The 19,449-nt window shown below is 38.3% G+C and overlaps 1 protein-coding gene across 1 annotated transcript in view; it reads left to right on the plus strand.

Annotated features, from left to right (window-relative positions):
• Positions 1-19,449, plus strand: part of Ccdc178 (coiled-coil domain containing 178) — a 374,856-nt gene that overhangs the window by 354,499 nt on the left and 908 nt on the right. The window lies entirely within an intron of this gene.

Below are 19,449 nucleotides of genomic sequence, written 5' to 3' on the forward strand. Positions count from 1 at the left end.
AAAGAGGGTCTCCCCCTAAATAGAAGGAATTAGTCAAATAACAAATATCCATAACAATCCTGAATATGTATGCATCTAATAAAAAGGTTTAAAATATATAGTCCATATGCTAAGAAAGCTTAAAGTAGAAATAAAAGGATCTCATTTACGGTGTGATGTCACGATGTTTGCCTCTCTGTAATAAACAGAACATGACAATTTTTAAACCCTCAAACCATGGAAGATTTGTAGGACTCCATCAGAAAACTGGATTGACCGAACAGTTGTGGAGGATACCCCACTCAAAGATAGCTAGAAATGTGTCTGCTGTGGTACACATGGAACGTTTCAAAGTGCAGTGTGCTAGGTCATAACACGACTCTCTAAACGTGTTAGATAATCAGGATAGTAATGGATATTCTTTGTCACAATGTAAAGATTAAAAATAAATAGGAGATATTTGTAGGGAAATCCCCTAAATAATGTAGGTCACTTCTGAAAATTAATTATGAGATAAATCATATGATATCAGATGATGTTTTTAACAAAATTAAGACAGCCCAAGTAAGATGAACCTCATATGGTGAAACTGGAAATTCATATTGGGTAAAGTCATTGGTTTGTTGAGTGTGGATATGATGGTCTCTGTGAGCAGAGCCTTGGGTAGAGAAAAGTGCAAAATGAGGTTAGGGGAATGATCAAGGCCATGTCACCAGTGGGTCCCCCTGATGGAATATCTCCATTGCTTAATTAATACCTAATTTAGCAATCGGCACTGAGAACCCAAGAGAGATCCTGGGAATATCCTGGGTACATAAGGAAATTAAGCTCTTGATTGCTAGTGTAACCCAGCCCAATTTATCCTTTATATGCTGACTCTGATGTTAAATTCTCCCATCAGTTTTCTGGTGTTCCTCTTCAGCCCCTGAAACAACACCTTCTTGTTTCCTGTTCCATCTCAGAGTGCCTCCATTCTCCTTCAACTCCATGGTGCAGTTCTTAGATTCTTCTTAACTACCTTTGCCATGGAACTTAAGACTCTAACATCTCTCCAGACAGTAGAAATGTTTTATCTGGCAACATCTAGAGTGCCTGTGGGTAACGATGATAGATCCACATCTCCCATTTGAAGACAGATGATGTAATAGTGTAATTCCGATGTTGATATCTAAGATGAAAATGCATTGTTTCCACAGACATACCAATATAATACATCAGAGAGGTAATAAAAAAAGATCTAATCAAAGTCACATGTTATTAATTAATTTCTCTGTCCTTTTTTTCTCATTGCTTTTATTAGAAAGCTACATATTACAAGTCTTAGGTTCATACTTGGCAACAACAAAGGAAACAGCACTTTAAGTTGTTTAATTCACTCTTATGTCAGCAGCCCATTATTCAAGTGGAGGAGCCATGTCAGTGCTGTGGGGGAGATGAGTTCCTCAACTTTGAGTTTGAAAATTAGTGACTAATGGAGCGTATCCAATAGGTATTTTTCATACAACTTAGCATCATCATGACATAATGATGCTGCTTTGATGGGAGATTAACCTGGACACACAATTTTTCACTTAAAAGTATCAGGATTCTACAACAATAAGCGGCACCGTGATAACAAGAGTAAAAGATAAAGATGGAAATTAAAGAAAAAGAAAAATTGGAAGAGCAGCCTCGGTATACACAATACCAAGTTTATCTTGGGATCACTGATGACAGAGCATTCAGGGCAATGAAGAGAGTGACTCGGTAAACCTGAGGAAGGGAATAGAACCTTACAGAGCTAAGATAAAGCGCTCTCTCTCTCTCTCTCTCTCTCTCTCTCTCTCTCTCTCTCTCTCTCTCTCTCCTCAAACTGTGATAAGTTGCATATCCTATCAATCCACAGAATGGAAGGAGATTTGTTGTTGGGTTTTTGATCATTTTAAAGAATTATGCGTATACTCTCATTGAAGAAAAGCAAATATAATAGCAACACCTTAACTTGGAATATCTGTGTTTAGAGTATTTTCCAAAGCCATGATTAGGCTTTCCCTGAAATGAAGTCAAGTCCAGGCAAACAAAGACAATAAAATATCAGATGCAAGAAGCCCTGGTCTGTTCTTGGTGATGCACTCACCCCGAGCCTCACAGCAGAAGAGATTCTGCTGACCCCACGATGGGGTAAAAAGGCAAAACGATAGTTGGGGTGCTTGTGCAAAGACTCAGGGCTAACAGTTGACTGATGATGTTTTGAGCTGAGCCCACTGATTTCTACGCCTAATCCCTCTTAACTTTAAAATCTGGCCTTTGATCTCTTCAAACTTCCAGATTTGAGTCATCCTACTCTTAAATTAACCCTTAGTGGAAAAAGAGAAATATCATGGGCTTATACAATTGAGATCTCAGGTGGACACTGCTGTGTCACAAGGAACTATTGAAGGACATCGTATAGACCTCTTTGTTCCTTAATGAACTCTGGGCCAGCTTCAGACATGACTTCCTGATGCTGCCTGCTTCAGACAGTCGCTGTTTTACAATGTTACAACTTTATTCCACACCATGTATTTGAAGATAACTTTTTCTCAGACAAAGCTAGTTCATGGAAAGCCCTCTGTGTGTTCCTCCCAAATGGATGGCAGTATTTCAGCACAACTACAGTAAGCGTGCACATAAGTACGTCTATTCGAACATCATCCATAGTTTCAAAGCAGATTCTCTTCTTAAAAGACTGGAGTTTTAAAATTTAGACATTTAATTTAATTATCTTTTCCCAGAAGCATATAGGAAATCAGAAACCTAGTGTGAATATCATTATCCTCCCAGAAAGGAAAACTTGCAATAGTGAAGGTTTTTTTTTTCTTTGCCACAAACTCAATAATTTCAGTTTAATCACTAACTGTGTTTTTGTTTTACAGAACCCGTATGATTTGGAAAAAGAATAAAATTGCTTTTAAAGTACAAAAATAATTATGAACCACTTGAAACGTAATGTCTGTGTTTTATTTCTCATCAGAATTCATTAGTGTGTAACATCAATAATTTAGCCCATCATTTGCCAACACTGACGTGGCTCAGTAGTTCAATCATGTAACCCTGTAAACTCACTTTCCATTAAAATGAATGTTGCTGACGAAGGACAACTAAAGAGATACTTCATTTATTAACTAAAGAGCTACTTCATTTATCAACATTTTTAAATTAGGAGTTTGGGGCCACAGAAGCTTATCTGGATGATTGATTTGACGGATCTTTATATTAGACCTAAAGTCTTGTTCCAAATCAGACTATACTATGCACAAAGATAATCACATTTCATTTGTGTAACACACCGCTCAGGGGTCTCTTTTGGAAGGCAACTGTCCCTACCTGCAGGGAGTCAGACCAGCCACCCCAGCAACAACACGGATGCTACTGCGGCATTAGAGAGTGTGCACCGCTCTTCACTATCCTGATTCAATTCCTTTGGCAAATTTCTTACAAAAAAAAAAAAAAAAAAAAAAAAAAAACCTACACTAAGACATTCAACACATTAATATCCTAATGTTGCAAAAGTGAAATTGAAGCATTAAGGAAATGGGCCAAATTAGTTAATGATGAGTGTAAGGATCCCAGACTTTTTAAACTGTACTTTAGTGCGTTCATCCCTCAACATCCATGGAAGATTAGTTCTAAGGCATCCCATCCCAGCATACCAACACTCAGAGATGCCTACGTCCCTTGTTTATAGGCACAGCATTGGTACATAGACTAGCACCCACTCCTGTAGGCTTTAAGTTGTGATATCTGGTAAAATATGAGTGCTATCTATATGCATAGTCATTATGTTGTGTTATTTAGAGAACAGCAATCAGCAAAAAGCCTTTACATGAACAGCAGAGATGTATTTTCCTCAAACACTTTTGATTTACAGTTGGTTAAATGCACAAACACAGAACCCACAGAGGAGAGGAGGACTGCATATTCAAATTCCCCGTCATTTCCCCCAACCTGCACCTCTTTAGGTTCAAATGCCTGTGAATGTCACGTTGTGGTTTTGAAACAGCAAGTCTCATTTTGAAGAGCTAGTCCCGGAAAAAGGAAGAGAAGGAAAGAAGGAAGGAAGGAAGGAAGGAAGGAAGGAAGGAAGGAAGGAAGGAAGGAAGGAAGGAAGGAGAAAAGAAAAAAGACAAGAAACATCCACAGCACCGTGAACACAGCATAGGATTGCAATTCCTTCCACAAGTCAGTTTTCATCTTGCAGGCCTTTAAGCACAGTTCAGAACAAACACTGGACGACTGTGGCGTGATCAGCCCAGGCCTTGTTTATTTGGGATAAACTAAATGCGCGTTTCTTGTTGAAAACTGGGGGCATCTCAGCATTTAGCCCTGAGAGTTGCCAGCTGGCATCTTGCCACATTTGGGGATCAAAACCTTCTCAGCCAACAGATTCATTCAAAAGTCAAAATCTGGGTCTAAGGTTGAATTATAAAATGTTATCTTTACGGTATCAAAACTGCCAATTTTCCCTATCACTTCTCTCCCTTTTGAATTTTTTCCCTCTTTCAGAAACATTCTCATTCTGGAAGATTCTAATAGCTAAGCGTGCTACAGCAAATATGTCTTATCCCTGTTATATTTCCCTTTCATTAAGAAAGTTCACTTGGGAAAGAAACAATTCTTTCCTTTTTTTTTTTTTTTTTTTTTTTTTTTTTTGGTAAGAAATCACTCCCTGCATGAGCCTTGTCAGTGAAGCCACAGGCTATTTTGTGAGGAGCTGGAGGAGTCTGCAGACAGCTCCACACAGAGCATGGAGGGAGGGTGAGAAATTTGAGCATCACCGAGGGGCTCCATATATGTAGCACTTTATCATCGTAATTTCTATTTATTTTAATTTAGCTGTCACCAGCATCCTAGGAAGGAATATCATGTCAGGAAAATGTAATAAATACATTAACTTGCAGAGTTTGGACATGTGGGTCAGGAGTTAAGAGCGTTTGCAGAAGATTGCTATAGGTGTAGTTTCCAGCATCCACATGGCGTCTCCCTCCATCTGCAATTACAGCTCCAGGGGAGCCGGTGCCCCCTTCTGGCCTCTGTGAGCACCAAGTCCGCATGTGGTATTCATAACACATGCAGACAAAACACACACGTACAAAAATAAATATATGTGGCATGACTCACATGAAGTGTAGCCAGATTCAAATCCCATATTTTCTGAATCTTGGTCTGAACTATTCCCAGATAAGCCTGTTATTACAGGCAGCTGTACTTTATTTTTTAGATATGGGGGAAGGTGGAGAGAGAGAGGGCAGAATTTTATTTTGTGGATTTGCTGCAGAATGAAAGGAAAAAGAAGAAATGTTGAATATATCTAACAATGTAGCCATTTAAGAAGATATGATCTTTTTGAAGAATTTCCATGCATATTTACATCATAACTGTAGTAGTACACACACGTAGCAGCAGTGAACACACATAGCAGCAATGCACACACATAGTAGCGGTGCACACACGTAGCAGCGGTGCACACACGTAGCAGCAGTGCACACACGTAGCAGCGGTGCACACACGTAGCAGCAGTGCACACACGTAGCAGCGGTGCACACACGTAGCAGCAGTGCACACACGTAGCAGCGGTGCACACACGTAGCAACAGTAGCAACATTGTATAAGGGTCACTCTTTCCCCCACATTCTCACTGGTGTTTGTTGTCATTTGCTTTCTTTTTAAAAACTTTTTTAGTATTTGAATATTTTTATTTATTATTTTTGTATATAATATATTTTGATCATATTTTTCCTACCCCAATTCCTCTCCAGTCTCCCTAACCTCCCTACCTGCCATCTGCTTTCTTGATGATAACTGTTGTGTCTGGGTGGAATCTTAATGTAGTTTTAACTTACATTTACTTGGGGATCCAGCTTTATCACTCCCGGGTATCTGAAGGCCTCTAAGGCAGCATATCACAGAGATGTTTGCACACCATGCTTACTGCTACACTGTTCACAATAACTAAGTTCTGAAACCAGTCTAGATGGTTTCAATGAATGAATTCAACAAATGAACGAGTAAAGAAGACATATGGCAAATACATGCTGGACTTTTACTCAGCTGTAAATAAAAATGAAATTTGGCACTCATACAAAATTGAATAGCAGACACATTATTATGATAAGTGAAATAAGCCAGACAAAGACAAACATCACAATTTCTTTCATATGCAAGAGCTATATTTAAATTTACATATGTGAATATGTATATTTATATCCATATATAATATGAAATAAAAATATAATTAGATTATGAGGGAGTAGGTGAAACCTAAAGGGAGAGGACAATGAGGTAGGGTGATAAGGTATGTGAGCAATTAATGCACGAGGGAGAACTATCTGGGAGGAGTAAGAAGACCAGAAATAGGAGACTGGTTGGAGAGGACAGTCCAGAGAAAGGACTATAAGAACAAAGTATAATTGATGTGAAGGCCCCAGCCCACTGGGAGCAGTGCTGCCCCTGGGCAGGTGTGACTGAGTGGCATAAGAAAGCAATCTGAGTGAGTCATGGGGAGCAAGCCCACAAGTACTGTTCTTCCATGGTCTCTGCTTCAGTTCCTGCCTTGCGTTCCTGAGCCAAAATAAACCCTTTCTTCCCCAAGTCATCTTTGGCCACAATGTAATAGAAGCCCAGGCCCCCTTATTTAGATCAGTGGTTTTTAATTTTGTCATTGGGGGAATAAAAGAAGCAAGCTGCTTTTTCTGTAGCAACCCTGAAGCTTGTGGGTTGTTTTTTTTTTTTTTAAAAAAATCTTAACTCACTGTGGTAAGAGATGCTCCACACTTGTGGCCTCTGTTATATTAGGTGACTATTCAACTGCACTGTATCTTTTGATGTATGACACCGGCTTAAACCAGTAGAGCATAAATACTTTATGCTACATTTCATAGTTGAGTGTGAAGCTCAAAAAGTAATTCAAACTTCCAAATAACGCACCAAAATTCATTTTGAATTTCCAATGTCAGAGATAAGCATCTCCTACATAAGAAATCCTTGCATAGGCAACATCAGAGACTTGAAAATTCTTCTACACATCTGGCATTATTAAATAAGAACACATGAATGTTTCTCAGTCATTCTCATTTAAAAACAGTTGTAAGTGGAGAAAACAACTAAAATTCATTATGTGCATCTATAAAACTATCAAAGAATAAAAGCAAAATCAAACCTAAATTAAAATGTTGACATTTAAAAACCAAATACTCTGAGCATATACTTAACTCGTTCACAGACATCAGTGATAAGACATAGGTAAAATAGGCAATAAATAAAAGTAAATACAGATCATTTAAATATGTACCAGAAATAGAATGATGACTGGATGTTAATAAAGGAATTTGAAAATATAAACAGTTTATTAGAAAAAAGAGTAGGAAATGCCTATTACTGAACCTTCAGATAATTCAAGTGTGCCAATAAATGTTGACCAAAGACATGATAGAACACCAAGAAACTGTGAATAGATGCCAAAGAACAAATTCAAATGGAACAAATTAAAAGGGCTGTGAAATAAGTATTCCAGTGACAGGGAGATTATTTCTAAATATCCTGAAAATACTGAGATATGAAAAAGATTTGAAAAGAGGGAGAGGAAGCTAAAACTAGAAATTTTATGAATTTTAAAAAGCAGGTATTATAGATATAAATCTTATTCAGTTTCTGATCTTAAAGAAAAAAACATTATTTCTGATTTTTAAAAAGGAGGTAATGTCAATGTGGTACAATAAATTAAAGCCACAGAAAAGAGAGGAGGACAGGGAATATCCAGAACAGGATAAAGTGCTAAGACCTAGAGCGTGCACAGATTGGAATTGCAACATTAACTAGCCACTACCAAGTATGCAGTGTCTGTAGGTCCATGTAAAGTACAAAGAGCCCAGTCTTGAGGTAACTGGTAGCATTAGAGGGAAACAAAACAAGGAAGAAGAAGAAAGAAGGTGGGGAGGAAGGAAAAAAGGGAGGGAAGAGGGAAAGATAACAGTACCAAACAGAAATATCTGAAACCTATACAAAGATGAGGGCTGTGCATAATTGACTGCATAATTCCTTAGAGGAGCATTTAAAACAACTAAATGTCATGTGTCTTTGTGCTGCTTTGAGTAGGAATGGCCTCCACAGGCTCATAGGTTTGAATGCTTAGTCACCAAGAAGTGGAATATTTGAGAAGTATTAAGAGGTGTGGCCTTGTTGGAGGAAGTGTGTCACTGTGGGTGGGCTCTGAGGTTTTAACCCCCTCTCTCCTGCTAACTCTGAGCCAACTCCTCAGTGCCATGCATGCTGCCATGCTCCCTGCCAAGATGATAATGAGAACTGTAAGCAAGCGCCCAGTTAACCGTGTGTCTAAGAGTTGCCTTGGTCGCAGCGTCTCTTCACAGCAATAGGATGCTGACTATCGCAAGCCTTTACAAAGACTTGTTTTTAGGCACATTTGTTGTCTGTCTTGAGAAATTAAGGAGCCATTATACTCTGGCAGCAAGTTGTAAAGTAGCACTCTCGGTCCCTGGCGACACAGGAAAGCATTTTATTTGCTGTCACAGTTCCAAAACACTAGCTAAACCTTGCTTGTCTGGATTACACCATGGAAGGATCCTTTCAAACTTCAATTCTGTTAAGTATTTTTGAAGAGAGATGATAAGAATCCCTATAAAGAAAGATGCACTTACTAAGACATGTAAATCAACTTCTTCTACAATGCTAACCATGGCACTTTTTGCTTATTTTTGGTGAGCAAGACAATATTCATTCAACTTTGATATTGCATTCTAAAGATTTGACGGTATTGGGTGCATTTGCAAGTTCTCTTAACATTCACATACAACGCAAATACCACTAAGTCCAAGCTGTGTCTAAAGACTGCAGCTCTTTTTGTATAGATTCTGTGAAAATTCATAAATACATACTTATGTCATTTAGCAATTTTGTCTTTGCTACCATCAACTTGGAATGGCTGCAAAAAAAATGGATTATGTGGAAAAAGAAGCTGATTTGTTTTGTTTTGTTTTGTTTTCTAACACATGAAACCCATTAATACTCCACATTAAGGAGCCCTTCTCTTTTCTTCATGTATCTTTTCTAATGATATTTGATTTCTAGCAAGTTATAAGAGCCAGACTAAAAAAAAAATCAAATTACTTTAGTAGATTTAGCCAGGGAGGACATTAAACAGTTACAGCTGTATTCCATAGACCTGGGAGGTGTAAAAAACACTCAAGTTGAGTCTAGAGTTAAGAATGGTAATGGCTAAGTTAAACAATATATAAAATGATATTGATGGCAGATTTAATGTTGCATTAAAAATAGTAAATTTGAAGACATAACAAATAAAGATTTCCATGATGAATGGCAGAGAAGGGGGCACTTTAAAGAAAGGAACTAGTTAACAAATGATGTCTCCAACCTACCTCATATATGAGTTTTGAATTCCTCAAAGAGAACGAAGAAAATAAGTTTTTTGTTTTAAATCATGGCTGTCTTTCCTATCTTTAAAAAAATTATAATTTACAAAAAGAAACTTAAAAATCTAAGGGAACCCCAAATAAAGAACCTGAGACACTTTCAACAAGCTTATTTTAAAATTTATAAGACAAAGGATAGAATACAAATAAATAAGTAAATAAATAAACAAATAACAAAACTTTGGAAATAATTAAGTCTTTCAAATACATTATTTCAAGATTTATTATAAAGCTGTAATGATTTTTTAATGTAAAATTTGATCAGGATATGCCAATAGATCAATGGAGCAAAATCTGAGGTGTAAGAATGGAGCTATATATTTATTAAAAAGAGACTTTTACCAGGTTAAGAGAAAAATAGGTCGGTGTTCCTGAGGAGATTGCTTAGTCAACAAAATACAAGTATTAGGAACAAGTCTAGATCCCCAGCACCCATGTGTAAAAAGCCAGGTGTGACGGCACACATCTGTAACTCCAGGGGTACAGAGGCAGAAACAACTGCATTCTAGAGTTCACTGGCCAGCCAGCTTAACTCACAATGAAATTCAGGCTCAGTGAATCCCTGTATCAAAAACTGTGAAACCCTCTATCAAGACTGTCATGTGATTAAGAGAGAGACACACACAATGTTGAAATTCAACCTCCACACACAAGTGAACATCTTAATGTACATAAGAACACACTCACATGAATAAATGTGCCACACACACACACATACATATGGGCTCAAAAAGAAAAGAAAAAACATGTGACACTCACAATTTATGAACCAGTCCTGTCACCAAGAGACAAAACAGTAACCAATAAACATTTTCAAACAAATTCAGCAGTAACAAGTCTCTTTCATTTGTGTTGATTAATCACTTGGCATAATCTAAACAAATTCAAGGTTAATATGAGTAATAAAACAATTACTGTTTATGCTGTTTTTTATCCAATATTGAAAGTAAAGATAGTTCCGGACATTGTCATATGGTAGTGGATATGGTTCCAAAGCAGAGCTGTGAAAAGCACATAACCTCTAGAGGACGGTATGTGAGTATTATTACAGGGTCAGTAACAAGTAACAGGAACTTGTATGCACATGTTACAACTGAAAATTCCCTACTGGGTTAGTGATCCCCCAATGGAGGGCTATGGATGAGCTCTCATCACAGACAACAGACAGCCTTTGCATGCAATAACTGTCATCATGAGCTTCCCCTCTCCCTTCCCAATCTCATCTCTAGACATGCTCCTCTCACACAACAATTAAGCTGCGGAACCACTGGGAGGTCTGACCAGGTGCCATGACATCAAAAATCCAGTTTCCCAGGCTTCTTTCTATGCTGGACAGTACAAGCCAGGAACTGTGCAGAGCCACCTTTCACATAAAGTTTTCTACTATTGTAAAAGCCCTAAATTTCCTCCGAAAAAACGGGCTCCACCCTGTACAGACTAGAACAGCTGGTAGCATAAATTCATTGTTTGAGTCCTCAGCAGCCTCATAGCACACAATGCAGAAACGTATTACAAACAAAATTATTGAGAATTTCAATATGTTTTTGTAGTCATGTATTATTTAATAAAGAGTGAAGGCCGAGGGGTTATTGTGAAAAATGAAGTAATGGAAGGAGAAAACATTTATGTCACCAAGGTCTAAACTGTGGCAACAAATCTTTGATTAATAATATAGTTTGATGGTTAGTGAAATCTTTAATTGTGTAGAACATATAACCACTAACACGGGGGAAAACTCATTTCTGCAGTCCAGAACACCTTCAACTTATAATTTACAATAAAGGAAAAACAATTTCCAAAAATTATGGCACTGTCTGTGCTTCCTGGAGATGGTGCTCTTTAACCTGTGAGAATTCATCCCTAAATAAAGTGCACAAGTTTTTATCAAAGGCAAGTGATCTTTATTGCAACAGTTCTAGTGAGATGAAAACCAATCGTGCATCCTATCTTGATGGGACTCATACTCCATCTCTAGTGTTCATGGCGTCTACCTCATCTGCTAGGGTCCATGCAGTTTATATTCCAGCTCACACTCCATCCCTAGAGTCCAAGTAGCTCACACTCCACCCCTCGGGTCCATGCAGCTCACACTCCATCCCTAGGGTCCATGCAGCTCACACTCCACCCCTCGGGTTCATGCAGCTCACACCCCATCCCTAGGGTCCAAGTAGCTCATATCCACCTTGAATCCTGCTCCAGTGGCTCCATATCCTTGCTGAGAGATGCCAATAGTCATTTTCCTTCAAACACACCTTTGAAAGCCCTAGGTGATGCTGACCCACCTTACCATTCACATTTATTGCCTTGAACCTCTAGGGGTGCTTATTTATTCCTTGTTCTCTAAGTAGCTTCGTGGGGTTTTTTTTGTTTGTTTTCTGTTTTTTTTTTCTCTGTCTATAGGTCAGAATTTATTGTAAGATATTCTTGGGCTCTCACCCAGTCACGGTGCTGCCCTTCCTCAAAATCTTCCTTCTGTAGCCATATCAGTGTCTACACTATATGTTGCTAAACTTGCTATTTACATGTTGCTTGAGATCAAACCGTATATTGAGCTCTACTATTTAGGGAGAGAGATTTTCCTGGGAAAAAAAAAACCTATTACTTTTCTACTTTTCACCAAAATAGTTTCCACTGAAATAGAAGAAATATCCTAGACACAAACTAGTGTGCCTGAATAAGGACTAAATGCTAACAACAAGATCCAGGGAACTCGGTTGTTTGTTTTGTTGGTTGGTTGGTGAATGGGTGGGTGGGTGACTGGTTGGTCAGTAGGTTGGTCAAGGGTTTGCCTGGTTGGTTAGTTTGCTTTGTTTTGCTTTGGTCTTTTGCAATGTAGCATTCCAATGTAGCCTGGGCTAGCCTGGAAAATACAGCCCTCCTATCTCAGCCTCCTGTGTTCCAGGATTGTGGATGTCTACCACCATTCCCAGCTAAGATTTTAATTTTTTTTTGTTTCTTTTCTTCGCATCAAGTAGTCTTTTCTGATTGTGTCTAATGGGTATTTATTGGATGATGCCCTATAAGAGATGAAGGAGATAATAAATTTTAGAAATGTGGAATTTTAAAACAATATAATTTCTTCTTAAATTTTCACATTATATGAAATCATTTTATATACTATTGTACTATATTTCTCTAGAAATGGCACATATTATCCAGTATTTAAATTTTTTTACCACAAAACATTTGCTTTTTTTCTCAAATGAACAAACAGCATTCCTCTTGCTTCAGAGAGGCAAAATAAAAGTGGGATTAAACTGCTAATTAAATTAGCGATAAATATGAGGGGAAATTAGCATATTATTTTATTTATGGGATTAATTTGGAGGAAAGTTGACCTTTGTGTCCAGTTCTAGGTAAAAAGCCTTCACTTCCCGAGAGAACAGACAATTACTCCCTCAGATTGTCTCCTGCTCACAAACACTTGCAAAACCTAGCAAGATCAGTAGCACCGATTCTCTTCCGTGAGTGACAGGAGAAGATCCCTCACTTCTAATGGGATAAAATGGGGTAGTCAAAGCACTTTTTGTCTTGGTTTATATTTATTTAGGATAAACAGCCTTCTTCTTGTTTAAACTATCAATGCATTGTATACATGAAATTAAGGTGTCACTTCCCCTTAGTCATTTACTGTGGTGTGAAAGATATTATTTTCATTCTTAGCTTAAGTAATGTTATACCACATTCCAGAATACAGCCTTGATATATAGGTTCCCCATCCTCCTTCAGACTGCCCGAACCCAGCAAGTGGAAGGCCCACAACTGCATTCCTCTTCCCATCTTAACTTACTTTGTTTTGAAATCTTGTAGTATTTGAAAAGTGCTTAAAAATCTATCAATATTATGTTTCTTATGAATACTCCAGGGCCAAGAATCTAATAACATTGCATTTTTTAAAAAAGACAAAAGTAACAGTTTTCTTTCTTTGGAACCATTCAGCCATGCAGTCTCCACTTCTTTCATCCCTTCAGAAGGTCTGATCTGCATGCACAGGCCAGGTCACCTCCCCCCCCCTCATCTCTGCAAGGGTGCACAGAGAAGTGCTGATGGCTGCCTTGTCTCCTTAACAAACTTCCACTGAAATGCACTGAGAGATAATTTGATTCAAATAAAAGAGTAAAAGCCTCTGACACTGAAATATTGCTTCTATAAGCTATGAGATCAATTCACCATTTGCTTTTGAAAGATCAACTGGAATACACAGAGAAAACGCAGGCGACTTACCATTTCCTCGTGCCACAGCGACCAGCTCCTCACATTTTTTCCTAATACTCCCCTGTGCTCTGACTTAGAGAGGGAGAAACTTTCCATGAAAAATGTATGCTACTTCTCTGCTTCTGGCCTTGTGTGTGCTTCTCCTCTGCCTTAATTACAATATAAATCAACAGCTGAAAAGATTTACAGTGATCACACCTCACTTAGAGAGCTGGGGAGATTGATCTGGAAGTGGGATGTCTGTCAAACTGCATCTGCTTCCCATCCTAGTGTTCCAGAGTGATGCTCAGGGCATGTTTGCTGGTCATCACCGAGATGTCACTGTGAGAGCAACAAGTTGTGGATGGCGGACTAGGCATGGCCACACATGCTCCTAAAACTCCAGGACAAAAGATGATTGGAATAGTTAGAAATGCCAAAACTGAGCACTGTGTTAGGAGAAAACAAAGGACTAGGAGCTAAACTCATCCCTGAATCGTTTAGCTTGTATGGTAAGTGGAAAATTGGAGCAGGAAGCTGTTTTGATGAAGGAAATCTTATATCTACCATCAATAATTTTTTTTTTAAAATACTGTACTAAGGTCACTGTACCAAATTCTTGTGAAGAGTTTAGTTGGTTTTACACTATGAAATTAGGTGTTTTTTAAGGTAAGTCTATTCATCACTGTGATCACACAATCGTGACAATGTATTCAGAATCATGAATGTAGAATCCAGAAATGTCAAGCAGTAGATCATATGTCCAGATCTCTGCCCCACCTCAGAGCTTGGGTCATGCTGAGTTTTTCTCTGACTCAGAAGTTTGGCCTAAGGTCTGTACATCTCTGGACACTGGTACTACTCCCATCCAGGAAGACAAGTATCACCCTGAACATAAATAGAAAGGAAATGAGGTGGTGTATCTCAGACTCCTTTAAGAAAGGTTTTTGGGGATTGCTTGCTCATTTGATCACTGCAGCTGAAAAGTGATCCCTGCTTTCTTCTTAAGTCTATGTAATAAAACCTCTAAAGAGTTACTAAAATTGGTCCGAAGTGGTGGTACATGCTTGTAATCCCAGCACTGAGGAGACTGGGGTGGGGACGGGGGCTGAAGTTAGAGCCCAGCATCCTGAGCTGTATAAGAATTCCTTAAAGAAAGAGTGAAACTGCGAAAAGAAGAGATGGAGAGGAAGAGGAGACAAGGAGGGAAAGAGAGAGGCTGAGAGGGGGTTGCCCTTTCTTCAAAACAATGTCTCTGAAAAATCTTGCTTTGCCATTGCTCTCGGTGAAAATGCAGGGAATAAGTGGCTGTGAGATCCACAGCCCAGTTAGTACACCACAGCCTAGCCTGGACATGGGAGACCCAGGAGACGCTGCAGAAGACGAGGTAGAAAGATGGTAAGAGGCAGAGGACCTGGATGCCTGCTGCAAGATAGTATCTTCAATATAGGACCCAGAAAGCGAACTGACAAACTCACAACAATGTGGTCACCTACACAAGATCATCTTAATGACCATTTGAAATACCAGTGAGAATGGGAGAAATTTCACAAGGCCCTATCCTTAGATGAAAATCTATAGGCAATCAGTGTCTGCTGAGAGAAGAAAAGTCAGTTTTCCCCAGGGAAGAGCCCCCAATAGGCTCTCCAATTCCAAGTGGTCAGCGTTAAACTTTTTTACATAAGAGCAACATTAAACAGACTCAGAAGGTTTTATACACATACATACATACATAAAATAATTATAGAAGCCACGGATCTGAGAGTGTTGGGGGAAGGAATGGGAGGAGGAGAAGAAAGGGTGGAAATGATGTAAAAACACTGTACTCATGTATGAAATTTTCAAATATGTAAAAGTTAAAAATATATTGTTTACCTAATTAATTGTTGCCCACATTAATCATTTTTCCATTCTGTTCCTGTGAACAGGCATGCTCAGCTTATAGGAGAACTCAGAAATGAGCACAATCATGCTTTAAAAATGAAGTATAATCTCAAATCTAGAAATCAGCTCTCAATTGCAATTATCATTGCTGTGTTTTAAATGATGACCACCGAACTCTATTCTGGCAAACGGCTCATAGAGCATTAATTGCATGTCACATTACTGATCTGTGGAGTTAAGTTCTGTCTTGCCCTTGGGACTGAGAGCTAAAGCAACTTTGTAAATGTCTTTCAGAATTGAAAAAAAAAAAGAAGGAAAAGAAAATGTTGAACTGAAGGAGTTCCCCTTCGGCCTCCAAAGCGAGTACTTCACTGTCGTTCCAAATGCCATGTCATTCCCTCCACATACACAAGGCACGGTATTCAGTCCCGAACTCAGGAAAAGCACACACAGAGAAAAATGTCATGCCCTGCCCTCTGAATACTTATGGAGTATCTACTATGCTCCAATCACTGCCAAAGAGAACATTTTTCACTCTTAAACTTCCTAAGGATCTTCATAAGAATACTCTAGAAAGCAAATCCAAAAGCTTATAATTATAATTTAAGTTTGATTCTGCTTTTAATTTTTCTGATCATTTTTTTTTGTGTGTGTGAAGAAACTTCCACATTTTAAAAGTCAGGTAAACATCCTTTATTCTCATCTCTATCTTTATTCCTCAGTGTAACGTACAATATAACTCAAAGGTGTCCTCTACTTCTAATTAAACATTGGAGAATATACAAAATGGGAGCAATTTAGGCAAGGCAGCTTTCCCAGCACCAGTTTGGGCAGACATTGCACATGATGCCTTATTCCCCACAATAATAATAACTCTGCCATGGATTATGTGAATGTTTTCTGGGCTGTATTCAGGCTTCTATCTAATTTAAATGTTTTATTTTGTAAGAATTTCATACATGCAGGCTGTAGTTACATGATTTCCACCACAAACTCTTCCCTTCTAATCCCTCCTGTGTCCTCACCACTCCCTCCCAAACTCATGACTGCTCTGTGTGTGTGTGTGTGAGAGAGAGAGAGAGAAAGAGAGAGAGAAAGAGAGAGAGAGAGAGAGAGAGAGAGAGAGAGAGAGAGAGAGAGAATGTGTGTGTGTGTGTGTAAACAAAGCCTACTGAGTCCATACATTGCTAGTATATATTTTTTAATGAATAACCATTTGATATTGGATAACCTACCAGGGGTCTCACCCTGGAAAAATAACTAATTCCTTTTTCTCAACAGCCATTAGTTTCTGTCTTCATCTGTGGAGCCTTGTGAAAATTTCTGCTTTCGTGTTGCACTGCCAACTAGTGTTATCATTATGCAAGTATTATTTAAGGTATCATATTGTTTAGATTTTGGGGGTGTGCAGTATTCCTGGCCTAGACAGAAGACACTGTGTTATAGCAAACATCCTGATCCTCTAGCTCTTATGGTCTTCACATTTCTTCTTCCAGAATTTTCCCTGAACCTAAGGTATAAGAGTTGTATTGTAGATTTGTCAACTAAGGTTCAGCACTTCACAATCAGTTGCTTTATGCATTTTGACTAGTTGTGGATTTCCATAATAGTCTACATAATATGAAAAGAGAAACTTCTTAGATAAGGGGTGAAAGTTACATTTGCCTAGGGATATAAACATAAATATTTAGAATGTAGTTAGAAATTGTAATGGTTTAAGGAAACGGCAGCAGTAAGTATTCTTCTAGGGCCCCTGACCTCACAAGTCACACATAGCTGGCTAGTTCTACATTACTAAGGATGATGCCCTCCTATTAAGTGGACCTTAAGTACACATAGACAGCTACTAGTAGTTACCCCCAAAGTAATTGTGTCAATAGTGTACCCTTGGGGATGTCTTGCCATGCTCATTGTTGCTGTGGTCCATGGGATTTTAAGCTTGGTAGGTAGGATTGTCTGCTGGACAGCTCTAGAGACCTTTCCCTCTCTGCGGGCCAGTCCTCAGAGAGGAAGTTTCTAGATAATTTGAGCTCAAGTCCTCCAAGTCCTGTGTGTGTGGTATCTTCAGCTCTAGGATTTACCTTCAAGTTCTGGGAGGCAACCAAAGGCAATGGCAATGGGTTATATGATTTTAAAGTCCCTTAGACAACTCTTAGACTTGGCAGTGGGAGTTTTATTTGATAATATGACTCTTATGGGCAGCATTATCATTCCAAGTAGTGTTACTTGATGAAAACTATAATATGTGTGTATGTGTATATGTATGTATATATGAATGTACACATGTATCTAATATATATTATTTAAATACCTCATAAAAAATTTACCAACTTAAGAATAGGCTGCTAATTTAGAAAGAAAATACTGCTCTCTGGCATTCATCCACAAGATATTACGATGAAGTTTGGAAGAATCAAAGGAAGAAAAGTTGTCAAAAATTAGTAAATGATTATTGAAACTATGAAAATATGAAATTATTGAAACTATGAATGAAATTGAAACTATGGCCATACCCTAACTTCATACAAACATATAAATATGAGCCTTAATTTTTTCCGACTTTATTAATTCAAAAGTGGGCTTCTTTTTCTAAAAAACTCATATGGGGATTGGCTGGAAGTGAGATTAATGATTTAGCTGATTTTCATCATGAAAATGTTTCTACTTCCTAAGGAAATAGTAAAAATCATAATAAGGAGCTGTCGGGGTGACTCAGTTAGTAAAGACACTCGCTGCCAAGTTTGACAACCTGAGTCCAATCCCCAGAACCCATATAACAGCAAGAAAAAAAACAATTCCCACAAGATGTACTCTGGTCTCCGGGCATGCACACCTCCCATACACAGACACACACACACACAAACATGCAGATACATACGCATGCAAACATATATACACACAAACACACACACATACACACACATAATAAATTAATTAACCAAAACAAACAAATCTGAATATAAAAGAGCTACAACTTTAAGGAGAAGCTCTCTTTCTGAGTACCTTAGAAACTCTAACATTTATTCAGATGCAGCTGGAACGCCAATTTAGGATGCACAGACTGAAAACACGTTGTATTACTCGTACAACATTATTTATAAGTAGCTACTTATCAAAGCAATACTTTGTCTGGTTAAGTTTGTTGTGCAATGTTAAAATCTGGATTGACTGTTAGTTCACTTCTGTGTCCCTGTATGTGTAATAGGGTGTTCATTTTCACAGGCCCACACAGACGCAGGAGCTGTGATTGGTGCCCATCTGAGTCATTTGGGCTATTAGTGCTGATCTCAGAATAAAATCACGCGTCAATATTTTCTATGGATTGCACGTTGTTTAAAGAGCTAATCTAAGTCCCTACTGCCATTCTTGTTTGTGGTCTCAATAACCAAGGCGTATGTGCTTAAGAGGACGAAGGCATGGCTGTCTTTCGCCGTGCAAAGGCAAGCACATTAGCTGGGCGTGTATTCTGCATGCGGATGAAATCTTCATTCTGACTGAAATTCTTTACCACCTTTGATGACTCTCATATGACTTCACCTTGAGCAACTTAACCGAATCCAATTACCAAGTATTCCAAGTATTGTTATCTCTTACTTAAAAACCCTGGGGATTCAGTTCTAAAGGAAAATATTTTAAGTGACTGTTTGCAAAAAAAAAAATATCTAAGAATTCCAATAAGAATTAATAGAAGCATGTATCATACCACATGCTCAAGATGGAGCTAATTTACTTAGTGTCCATGAGGATGTTTTATACCTACTTAAGTATAGCCTTGTGTCTCTATTTATAAAAATGTGTTCATGGTGGCATTGAGACATTCAGCAACAGATCTTTTCAGGGATTATTTCACTTCTTGGCTAATTAAAGTAATTTAGCCCTTGGTGTCGAGGCTATGAATAGCACTTGAGGGATGGGGTTTGTAATAATT

The sequence above is a fragment of the Alexandromys fortis genome, unplaced genomic scaffold (genome assembly GCF_014885135.2).
Source record: "Alexandromys fortis isolate MF-2015 unplaced genomic scaffold, M_Fortis_MF-2015_v1.1 scaffold_25, whole genome shotgun sequence".
Taxonomy (NCBI): Eukaryota; Metazoa; Chordata; class Mammalia; order Rodentia; family Cricetidae; genus Alexandromys; species Alexandromys fortis.